Source organism: Amborella trichopoda, chromosome 4, assembly GCF_054954075.1.
Source record: "Amborella trichopoda isolate Santa Cruz 75 chromosome 4, AtrichopodaSantaCruz75HAP2 v2.0, whole genome shotgun sequence".
In the NCBI taxonomy this organism is placed as follows: Eukaryota; Viridiplantae; Streptophyta; class Magnoliopsida; order Amborellales; family Amborellaceae; genus Amborella; species Amborella trichopoda.
Window position 1 is genome coordinate 59,260,403 of NC_142339.1, and position 12,460 is coordinate 59,272,862.

General features: G+C 35.4%; 1 long non-coding RNA gene across 1 annotated transcript; it reads left to right on the forward strand.

The window, feature by feature from the left end:
- The first annotated feature begins 429 nt into the window (after positions 1–429).
- Positions 430–12,460, forward strand: LOC110007155 (uncharacterized). Its single transcript, XR_002280721.2, has 3 exons — positions 430–518; positions 11,921–11,981; positions 12,125–12,460. It is a non-coding gene; the product is annotated as an uncharacterized LOC110007155 (long non-coding RNA).

Here is a 12,460-nt window from a genome sequence, read left to right on the forward strand (position 1 = left end):
TAAGTAATTTAAATTTTAAGATGTCATGATAAAAAATGCATTACGGAAGGCACTACTTCCAAAACTTGAAATCCATTTTTTTCTCATGTCTATGCATAAATTAGGACGCACCTCATAATTTTTACTAGGTTGTTTTGATGTGGAAATATCTTCAAGTTGATCGTATCGACATCAAGGCGCATGAACATAAAAAAATAAATAGATTTTAATTAAAAAAAATAAAATATCTCGTAATGCATTTTTGGACCTCAATTTTCAAAAGATTTTCGAGGTTTTTACCGATCCGCTCGATCTAGACTATTTTTGAAGCGTAGCTTTAAAATTTCACTATTGAAATCACGTTTCTCGATACTATTTTCTCGACACCTTTTGAAGGTGGCCTCGTCTCCATCGACCTTTTAAGTTACTTTTTAAGATGTACGGTAAGAAGACTTCTGTCCATTCTCTTCTTGAACGAAGGATTGCAGTGGGAGGGAGCGCTCAACGTAACCCTAATTTAAAATCCAACCTTAAAAGAGGTACGCAATTTTTTTTTTCCTTCAATCGCTGTGTGGCTTTTCCTTGTTCTTGATTGCTGCAAGCGCGTCTCGATCTTCCATTTAGATGTGCAATGTGTAGGCTCAAAACTTGGGTTTACACGTTTTCCAGTCTTTTTTTGGACTTAAATCTGATCTTCAGTGAGATGTTTGGAACTTATCTCTTAAGGCTTGGATTAATATATCTGATATTTTTCAGTTTTTTGTTAACTTTCTTTCGGGATGTGAAAAGCCTTTAGATTTGCAGGGTCGAGGCTTTCATTACATGATTATTTGATATTTTCTGCCTTCATTATCTGATCTTCTCTCTAGATATGTAAACCCAAAAGATTTATAGGCTCAATGCTTAGATCTACAGGCTTGTTTGATATTTGTATTTTCTCAGTTTTCATCTGCTCACTGGAAGCTTATTGTATCGAAGATGACTGCTTTGATGAAGGGAATTTTTCGCTACCATTGCAATTGAGGATGAGGAAATTGATATTACAGTTATTATGATATTTCTCTCTTTCTTCCTTCTATATTAAAAATCCGTCTTCCCCACCTTTCTCTTATCTATTAAAAAGTCTCTCTCTTTCTCTCTCTCTCAAAGGGCAATCTGTTATCCATTTTGCGTGTTCTCTTGAGCTGAGGCCTCTGGTACAGAAGCTTCATCTTGAGAAGAGCAGTTGCAGAAGTTCTAATACCTTGCTCTAATAGTTTGTTTGCCCTTGACTATGCCCTAATTTTATTGAGGAGCAATTGCAGGGGTTTGTATTTCGTTCCGTGGCTTTTTGCTCTAGATTGCACCATAGTCTTTGCATATGAACAATTTCAGAGATTCCCGGCTTTTTCCCTAGTTTTTGCGTTGGAGCAGTTCCAGAGGTTCCCAGAGCTTGTCCTAGCTATTTGCTGTCTATGTTAACCTTGTTTGATTGGGGAATGATTGATGACATTGTACTGCTTGCCCGGGTATCTGCCTTAGTTCGAGTGAGAAACGTTTGCTGATTTTGGTGCTGATTTCCCCATATTCTTGGCCTAGTTTAATCAATGAACATTTACTAAGGTCTGTGCAGTTTGCCCTAACTTTCCTGGTTTTGCCATAGATCCATGGATTAAATCAGTGATTTAAAAAACAAGTTGCTGACCTTGATCAGGCACCTACAAAATTGCCCCGGATCAGTGAATTGGCGGTCCAGATCGCCGTTTTATTGTGCGGACAAAAAGTGAACCGGCCAAAAACCTGTTCAGATCACCATTTTACTATAGAGAATAGTCGTTTTACTGTGCACAACTATCAGTTCCCTTCTAAACTTGTCCGGTTTCCTATATATATGCAAATTCGGAATGAGTGACTAATTCCTGAGTCGGGCTGGGCGATTTCGTGTCAACCCAACTTTTTTAAATAACTGGATTAAATTGATGAACTCTAGATTTTCAATGCTTGCCTAGTCAAGAGACGACCTTTCATTTGAAATGAGAAAAGCTGAAGTGGGCATCCATTTGGTGAAATGAGCGCAGCTTAAGTTTCATATATATCTCTTCTAACTCCCTATTAAGGAATGCTGTTTTGCCATACATTTGGTGGAGTTTGAAGTCGAAGTGGATCTCTTTTAACTCCCTATTAAGGAATGCTGTTTTGACATACATTTGGTGGAGTTCGAAGTCGAAGTTGGCAGCTATGGTTATGAGGATCCTAATCGATGGGAGTTTGATAACCTATGAGATGAAAAGGTTTCCTCATAGTCTATCTCCTCTTTTTGGGTGGATCCCTTGGCTACAAGTCTAGCCTTATACTTCTCAAGTTTTCCTTTCGCGTTCAGCTTTTCCTTACAGACCTTTCTTCACCCAATTGCTTTCCTATTTGGGTGTAAGGTTACAAGGTCTCGAACTTCATTTGAAACTATAGAGTTGAGTTCCCCAACCATTGCCTCTGTCCATTGGTCTTTTTCTAGATCACCACAAGTTCTAGGCAACAGGTTGGTTGGGTTCACATATTGAATAGTAAATGCCCAGCACTTTAGATTATTAGAGAAAAAATGGATGGGCAAGGTTTCGTGTTAGTATTTTAGTTTTAATTTGCAAATTGGATTGAGATGAAACTTTCAAGTGGAAGGCTAAAAAAGGACAAGGGTAGTCCCAAAAAAACATGGTTAGAAGTAGCAAGAAAAGATATGAGAACTTATGGCCTTATTGAGGGTATGGCCCTTAATAGAGCTGAATGATGGACCATGATTTGTGTAGCCGACCCCAATTAGTTGGGAAAAGGCTTTGACGATGATGATGATGGATTGAGATGAAACATTGAGGTGTGTGCACCTCACTAGGCATGCTTTAAAAATAAAAAATAATAATTTGCAAGAATATAAATCGACCAAAGTACCCCAAATTATTTCAAGGGTAATTTTATTCAAAAAGTTTGGGAAACTCTTTTGTAATTTTTTAGCCACAACTAAATGAGAGGAGTAGATGCCCAATTTTTTAGATAAAATGGATTTGGAGATAAAATAAATAAAAATACTAAATGCTACTATGGCCAACTGATTGGCCCTGCCTACAAAAGTGGGTTCCCATATGTATGTACGTATGAATGCATGTATGGTTAGATACACACATATGGGTTTCTTTGGGTCACACTAGAACTTAGAATTGACTCCCAAATTATAGACCATAAAATACCCTTAAGAATCTACTAAAAATTTTGAGTTAGGGTAGATTTGTAATCGTAAATTGTTTCTGAAATTTGAAAATGTTCAAAAAGTAAAAAGAGGATTTATTTTGTTTAAAATTTGAAGTTGATTCTCAGAGGGACTGCAACCTACCTTAACAAATCTAAATATTATATTAAAAATAACTGGTTTGCAAGTTTTTAAAAAGATCAATTTTTTATATTCAATTGCTTATAAAATTCAAACATGATTCAAAAAGTCAAAGGAATATTTTTAAATTTGAATTTTATTTTTGGAGTGATGTTGGTATGAGAGAATATCCTTATATATGAGCAATTTCTAGTCAATAAGTTATTTTTTAACTTATAAGGTTATTTTATGGTCAAACATATGAGAGTAAGATAGTTTAAGTTCACCATTATAGTTGTGTGCTGTGGGTATTTTAATGTTCAAACCAATGTAGTGGTGGGGTTAGAATATCCTACTCCCAAATGACTGACCTTTAGGTATCCCTATATGTTAAAAATGGTTTTGACTATAAATTGCTCAAGTATTTTGACAAGGGTATTTTTGGCATTTCAAAATATATCCATAAGTCATGAAATATCTTCACAAGGTTTGTAAAAAAAAAAGGCTTAAAATAAAAAATATTCCTTTGAAATTTGGAAGGAATTTAACATTACAATCATCAATCAAGCTTTCATTTAATTTTTTCAAACAATTTTTTGCTAATGTAACTTCCAGATGTGTGAGGGTAATTTGTGGGCCTTTGAGATTCGCATCAAATCGAAAATAAACCTCTTTTTTGACTTTTTCAATATTTAGTTTCAGAAGTAATTCAAAAGTTGGGAAGTTCACGTAAAAATTCTATATATTTAGGAGACTTCATATTTTATAGTTTATATGCTCAAGTTCCCTTTTTTCTCAGATTTTTACATTTCACAAAATGCCCCTAGGTTTGGAATTTTAAGTGTTGAACCGAATTTTTTGTTTTAGTACAAAATGGTTTTGGCACTTATAAGCACCAACTGATTTTTTTAAAGTAAAAACATGGATTTGCCACTTGAAGTACCAAAATGATGCAGCTGAAAAATTCACTGGCAACCAAAGATTGACAACTACAATTGCATTTTAGAGAGAGAAACAAAACTAGGAAGAAAATTAATAAGAAGAAAGAATGAACGCGGGGATCCGAGTTCTCCGCCACTCACCACAAGGACAAGAGAAGAAAAAAAACCCACAAAGTCTCTCTCTCTCTCTTTAATTTGTTGATATTTTTTTTCACCTCAACTTCATTCACCATCTAAAGAAACGATCGCCTTATAGTTCATGTTTTATTTAACTTGTAACTCCCTTTTGTTACAAGATTATCCTACCAAAAAAAGTGCGTCTTATCTTTCTTTAGTTGATGGCACACAAAACCAGCCTGTCCTTTTCGAAAAAACTCAATAGATAACCTCTTAAAAAAACTCAGGCACAATAAAGAAAACACCCTTACCAAAAGAAAGAAGGAATTATCCTTCTAAAAGAGAAGACATTAATGAAATTTAACAAATAGACTTACAAAAAGAATTTTTATTTTTTAACAAGGTAGTATTTATTTTCGCTTTTTTTATCGCAATTTGATTGTTCTAGATAATCCAATATGATAGTTTCGACGTCATCATCCTCCTTGGTTGGAGAGAACTCGTTCTCGAGTTAAGCTCTTTGTCACTAGAGGTATCTCCCACATAATTCGCTCTTCGTCACTCGAGGTATCTCCTGCATAATTCAGTGCTTGTCATTGAATGTATCAGAAGTCCTCATATGTCTTGGTAGCTTTAACTGGTAGGCATAAGGAATTATTTTCGATGATGGAGTCGTAATTATCGCTTTGGATTAGTTAGAGCGATCAGATCACAATCGGAAGAAAGTGAAATAAAGATGCACTTGTTTAATATTTTTTTTTTTTTAGAGTCCTTTTTTGTAGGCGTTTATTAAATTTTAGTAAGTATTTTTTTTTTTTTTTAGGTAATTCCTTCTTTCTTTTGGTAGGGGCCTTTTTTTTATTTTGCATGAGTTTTTTTAGGAGGTTATCGACTGGGTTTTTTAAGGAAAGGATAATTTGTTTTTGTGTGCTATAAACTAGGGAAAGATAGATATAAATGTTTTGGTAGGATTATCTTGTAGCAAAGAGAAGTTGTTACAAGAGAACAAAATGTGAAGTGTAAGGTTTTTTTTTTTTGGAACGGTGAATGAAGATGAGATAAAAAAAAAAAAAAAAAAATAACGTGTTAGAGAGAGCCTTTGTGGTTTTTTTTTCTTCTCTTGCTCTTGTGGTACTCGGCAGATGACTCGATTCTTCGCATTCATGCTCTTTTTCTCGCAATTTCTTCTCAGTTTAGCTTCTCTCTAAAATGCCTCTGTATTTACCAATTGTTGGCTGTAGGTGATCACAAACCCACCTTTTTTAAGTCAAAACATGGTTCGGCTTATTCAATGAAAGTTGGACAAGGTGATCTGGCGTATATAGTTTTTAATTTTTCTTTTTTTCACTGACTTAAATACTTACAAGGGTCCAAGTACAATAAAACTTACTTGAAACAAACAAATAAATAACCAAAAAGTGGTTCTCATTTGCTGTCACTAATTACAACTTCATTTATTCAATGAATAAATCCAACACAATGCTTATGAGAATAAGAAAACATAGAAATAAATTACTGCAAACCACAAAGCAAGATGCCGGAAGATTATCTCAACTGGACTTAGTACACTTCACATCGGCGCTTTTTTTAAAGTAAAGTGCATATATACTATACCCTGCAAGAGCATAGTATATGTGCAAACTTTCTCCTTCAATGAAAATGCAACCAATAATACCCCTTTTCAACCTAGCAACCAATATAAAACATTTTTTCTTTTCAAAACCTAGTCTATACGTGCCTAAAAAAAGGTGCCTTCTTCATATCCAAACAATCATCTTGTGTAACTTTTTTGCTTGTGGGAGCAAGTATTTATGTTGATCTAGAGGGGGCATGGTGTAATACTTAAAAATAGGGAGTCAATGCCGAACCCTTATTTTTATTTCAAATAAAAAAAGATCTATTCGGTGCCTGCAACTGCTAAACTCGTGTTTTTACTGAAAAAAATGGGTTCAACACTTCAAGTGCGAAACCCATTCTTTGTTATAAAAACGATTTGTGTTCTGATACTTCACGTGTCAAATCTGGGGTATTTTGGGAATAGTAAAGATTTACCAAAAAAGGGCACTTAGAGCATAAAAAAGTTATGGACTATTTTTAATTCCTATAGGATTTATAGATAAATATATATATTAAAATTTATAGACAAACTCTCTTGCTTAATTTTTTTTTTTTTTTTGTGTTTGATAACTACTCTCTTGCTCAAAATTTTCAAGTTTTCTGCAATGTTTTTTTCAAAGGTCAAGTAAAATCACATGTTCTCCTAATTGGAACTTTGAAGGGTTTTTTATGATAAGGACAATAATGGTAGATGATGAATGTAATGGGAAAAAAAAGAATCTGGTGGTAGAAGGCTGGCCCCCAAAAATGGCCTACTCTTCTACAACACAAGACCCATTAGAAGAAGCATCAATTCTCAGGACAATTGCAAGTTGCCTACTGCTGCATGACATAAAAGGTTGAGACATGTTGACACGGCCAATTCTACTAGGGCTAATTATCTGCTCCAAAGGGCTTCATTTGCAGAAAAACATAGTATGGCAATTGAAAATCAATTAAAAGAAATTTAGAATTTTTTTGATACATGTCCTTCTATTGAAGGAAAAGAACAAGCCCAAGAAATCTATGATGATCATTTGCAAACTATAATCCAAGTAATTTTTTTTTTTGGAGAAAAAATGATCCAAGTATTTATTACCAATTCCATGATGTCATGTACATGCTTGTGAAGTCTGTGACAACTATTCGAAATGAAGGATTGTCCGCAAATGGAGATGGTGCGGTTCATTCTAGTGAGAGTCGTCTAGGCTTGGGGATATTGGATTTGATCATCATCATCATCATCATCATCGTTCGAGCCTTATCCCAACTATCTAGGGTCGGCTACGTGAATCTTGTTTTGTCATTTCGCTCTATCGAGGGCCATACCTTCAGTCAAATCATAAGTCACCACGTCTCTTCTCATTACTTCTATCCATGTTCTTTTGGACCTTCCCCTTGCTCGTTAGAGCCTTCCATTTGAACCTAATCTTCCCTCTTAATCGGTGTTGTTCTAGGCTGATGTTGTACATGACAAACCACCTAACTCTATTTTTCCTCATCTTATTATCTTTTGGAGCTACCCCTAAGTTCCTTTGGATGTATTCATTCTGAATTCTATTGTTTCTTAGATTTGATACTTCAATTTTATATTTAAATGGACTCTCAACCATGGGAAGATATTGTTCTATGGAATAAAAACTACAACACATTCACAATATGAGATGGGTAGAAGAAGATGTTGTAGTAAGGGCCGCAGGGATGCTCCAAAGAAAAGCTAGTATTGTGGCGTAATTTGACATATGAATAGAAGAAGGCTTGGTCTAAGAAGGGTGAGGACCTTAAACTTTCCCTCACCCCATCCCAAGCTTAGGTGAAGGAGGTGGGTTGTGTAAGGTAAGCATCCAACGTGAACTTCATCAAAACGTTCCATGAATCCTAAAAGTAGAACGGTGGATCAGGATTCGTTTAGCCGACCCTGAATAGTTGGGAAAAGACTCTGATGATGATGAAGAGAAGAAGGCTATCAAAGAAAGAGGGCTTGTAAAAGTTCATAGCGAGGCCTCCTGGATGAACTGTTTTACATGATCTTACTATCTTGCAGGAAATTGTTAAATTTAGACGACTTTGAGCTATATTTTGAAAGCTACATTCAAGAGACTTGGAGATTTGGATTGCACAATTGTGTGATGCTTCTCATCTAGCATTAGTAGACAACATTGGAGAAATAGTCGTAGAAACTATTTCAACTAGAGGAATAACTCTGGGACTATTAGTTTTATCTCATGTTCTCAGATTTGCAAGAAAGGAGATTGAAAAGTTATCATTTTGGAGCATCCATTTATCTCACTTGTTGTGATTCAAAGGGTTGTGACATTAAAGGTGCTGAGACATATAATATCCCAATGTGTAGGTGAATTTGCAAAAGGTATTTTGAATCATACAAATTTTACCAAAGAAAAAAACAAAAATCAGGTGCCTATTTTGCATGCAGACAAGGACACTTCCTGCATAGTGACCTACGGGAACACCTAAAATGGTTTAAGTCTATTTTTCAAAAAGAAGAAATCCAAGAACAATGGGAATTAATTGAAACAATAGAATCAGAGATTGGTAATGGCAAAGGAGATGCCAATTTACATCTTTGAAGAATGAAATATCATCCACATGACTAATTTTACTTTATGTAAAGTGGTTCATTTACTTTAGACATGTGAAAATGGGAAATACCTAGTCTTTTTCTCTATGATGTGTAAAAATTTAGTCAAGTCGAATCTTTAGTTAATTTATAGTGTCTGTTTTACTTTAAGACCAACTTAACATGAGCCATGTCAAGTCAAGATCATGGTTTTGGTCCAATAATCCATGGTTTGTAAAGGAAGATTGTCGGTCCAAATCGTCTATAAATATATTGAGAAGATTATATGTCTGAATGAAGTTTGAGAAGTAATTTAGAAGGGAGAAAAAAGAAAAAGATTAAACAAATTCATAAGGCATCTAATGCCAGTGAAGCATTAGACTTACATATTATGTTGGGTTTTATCAGGCTTACTCCCTTCATGGTGTATTCCACCAACATCTTCAAACACTTCATATCTTTTATTACTGAATTTTTGTAGAATTTTTTGGGGGTATTTTAAGTAATTAATCAAGGGTAAAGTAGAATTTTTTGTAGAAACAAAGAACATTTATTAACTATTGTGGAGAATGACACCATCTATATGGGATATAATATGACTGCATGGGGTGTGACATTGCATATATGGAGCATTAACTTTTTTCTAATGAGTAGTAAAATATTGTTTAAAAAATCTATTATACCCCTTACTAATGACAACAATTGCCTTTTCTCAAAATAGTTGTTGTATTAAAAGGCTAGGGTAATGATTGTCTAAGAAGTTGAGTAGGTTAAGGGAATGCTTTATAGGAGGAATTTTTGAGGCTACTCTTGCTCATAGAGTTTTCTTTCAACTTACACTTATTATCATTGTATTGTAATATCAAAACGCTTTTAGTAAGGGCAATTTTTTGATATTAGTGAGGGGTATGATAGATAATTATTAGAAGAGGTCAATAATATTTTATTAGTTATTACAAAGCAATTAATGCTCTATATGGATGATGTCACTCACAGTTGGATGATGTCACATCATATGTGAGTGATGTCATTCCCCATAATAGTTAACAAATGCTCTTGTTTGTAATAAAAAATAATACTATATATTTGATTAATTACCTAAAATACTCTTAGATAAAAGTTACAATATTTTGAAGTAAGAGTATCAAGTGTCTAAATTGTTGAGTTGGCTTAAAGAATGCACCACATAGGGAGTAGTCTAATAAAACCCTTTTCTATATTGCTACTAGTTAGACGTCAACATGTATATTACAATGTGATCATATTTTAATATTACTAACAAGAGCAGCATAATAATTAGGCAAACATATTATAGTGACTAGTATACTCATTCATAACATATTCCACACACAGACACACACACAACTTCTAAATAAACATTAGCATGCTTTTGGACATCAATATTAAAAAATTTATATCAAACCAAATATGATCATGAAACCTATTGACTGCAGCCAAAAATTTGTAATGATGATGATGATGCTTGCGGACTTTGCCAAAAAAAAAAAGGATCTATGATTGTTGATTGTTGTTATGACTTGGAGAGTTGTAAAAGTTCAAATTTCATTAGTTGAAAGTTGTCAATATTTATGGATGTGACCGGCAATGGGAATGCCTTAAAATCTTTGAGAAATCTCGTTCGATGCTCCTCAAAAGTATAAAACCTCTGAGATTAACCTAAGCATTGTACAAGAGCTAGCCTTTGTATTTTCTACATATATGGATAAAAAGTTGTCAATTCATCATCACCACCACCTTCATCATCAGCCATATCTCAAATATTTGGGGTTAGCTATACAAATCTTTTTTTGCCATTTCGCTCTATCAAGGTTCATTCCCTCAGTCAGACTGTAAGTCAACATATCTTTTCTCATCAGTTCCATCTATGTCCTTTGAGGCCTTTCCCTTGCTCTTTTAGAGCCTTCAACTTGTAAGTTTTTTTTTTGAACCTATTAACTTTGTGTTAAAGAGAGGTATTGCAGTATACAAAAAATATTGACCTCAAGGGGCAGATCATGGCCAGCTCTGGGTTGGATCAAAAAATGCTATACTAACAAAAAGTACAACGCTGCTAGGATGTGGTTTGCGAAGCTCCCTCATTAGCCAACGTGTTGGCCTTGAGATTGGCCTCCCGTCAAATAGGTGTCCATGAGATCCGAATATGCCTGCAAATGTAAAAAATCTCGTCAAAGATTGCGGTAAGTCTCCAAGGCGGAGTGGCATCGCTTGAGGTCCAAGAGATGACATTTTTTTAGTCACCCTCAATAACTAGTTCAGTGCTCAATAGGGTTCAAAGGATTTGAGGCCCTCCAAGAGTGCTCGGGCTTTTGCAGTGGTAGAGTCCGCAAAGCCAATAGGAGAGGCAAAGGAGAGGAGTTTGACTCCTGTATAGTTCCTGAAAATACCCCCAATACCCTCTTGGCTCAGGTTGCCGAGGGAGCATCTGTCAAAATTGAACTTCGTTTTCCCAAGATCTTGGGGCCGCCAAACGGAAGAGCAGGGGACAGGTCTAGGGTTGTGAAACAACGTTGTGCGCCTCGGTGGAGGAGATGAGCTTGAAGTGGTTGCGGTTAGTGGGCCAGAAGATGACCATGGACCAAATTGTCTCCTTGAGAGTGAGCCAATGTGAGACTTGCCCCTGAAAAATTCTCTGATTGTGTTCTAACCAAATGGTCCAAAGCGTTGCAACCACGGAGGCTTTCCGTAGTAAAGGGCTGGCCTTGGGCCAGGGAAGAAACTGCGATCGATGGAAAAGCTGAGGAATGGACTCGGATGTGACCCAAGACCATTTGAGTTTGATCATCAATGGTCATGTAGTTGTGGATTTCGCTATATAACTACAAATTGCATACTTATAAATATAGTGCTGATTGAGATCTGGTTGCCTTACTTGACCACTGAATTCGCACGAGACATTTTTATATTAGTTTTTTGGTTATGAGAATTATGTGATTTCTCGATTGTTATAGTTTCTGTTTGATTCAGTCCTCTTATATTTATTGACTCCTATGTTCTTTCCATTTCATGCTTGAAGTTGTCAATGGTTAAGCTAGACCTGATAAGATAAGATTGAACCCGACCCACTGGGTTCATGGGGTGGGTCTAGATAGTGATCTGGGTTCGATCGTCCTGACCTGATGGGCTGCCTTAACTGCATGATCTTCCTCTTTTTGACCACTAGATATACTTTTTTTGAGAGAATAATTGATGACTACTGGATATGCTTTCACTTTCAATTTTGTTCTTGTCAATCCTTGGAGATTTGTTGTAGTACTCCCTCTCTCTCTCTCTCTGTCACTCTCACTCTCACTCTCTCTCTCTCTTCTCTCTCTCTCTCTCTTCTCTCTCCCTCTCTCTCTCTCTCTCTCTCCACAGCCAACCCCTCTCCATCAAGCTGGTTCCTGGCAATTGTCCTGTGCCCGTGCTTATGAAAAAGGTAATCTGTGCCTAGTTTTCTTCGTCAAAGATAATAATTTCTGCCTTTGTAAGGTTTTGAATTATAACAGTTTGCTGCATTTTGCTTGTGTTTTTGCTCTTGCCATGGAAGTGAGTTTATTACTTGCTTTCTATTTTTTGCAGGAGGTGCTTGAGAATCCAAGCTGCAACAATTAATGAGTGAGAATTTTGATGATATTGGCAAAATATTTCTCCTATTGCTTCTCTCCTTCCTCATAAATGAGGCTAATAATTGTTACTCTTGTCGTCATAGTGGATGTGTCCTTTTCACTTCTTTCAACTTTTCCAGATATTTTTCAAATATCCCTAGGAAAAAGGGATATTTTCATTACTTTCCTAGATTTCATATAGGGAAAAAGATTATACTGGGCTCGAGTACCGTAGAATATGATGAGACCTAAAACTCTTAAACGGTTATCAATTTTTTAATGTTCTTTTCAAAGGTTTCAGAACTAAAAA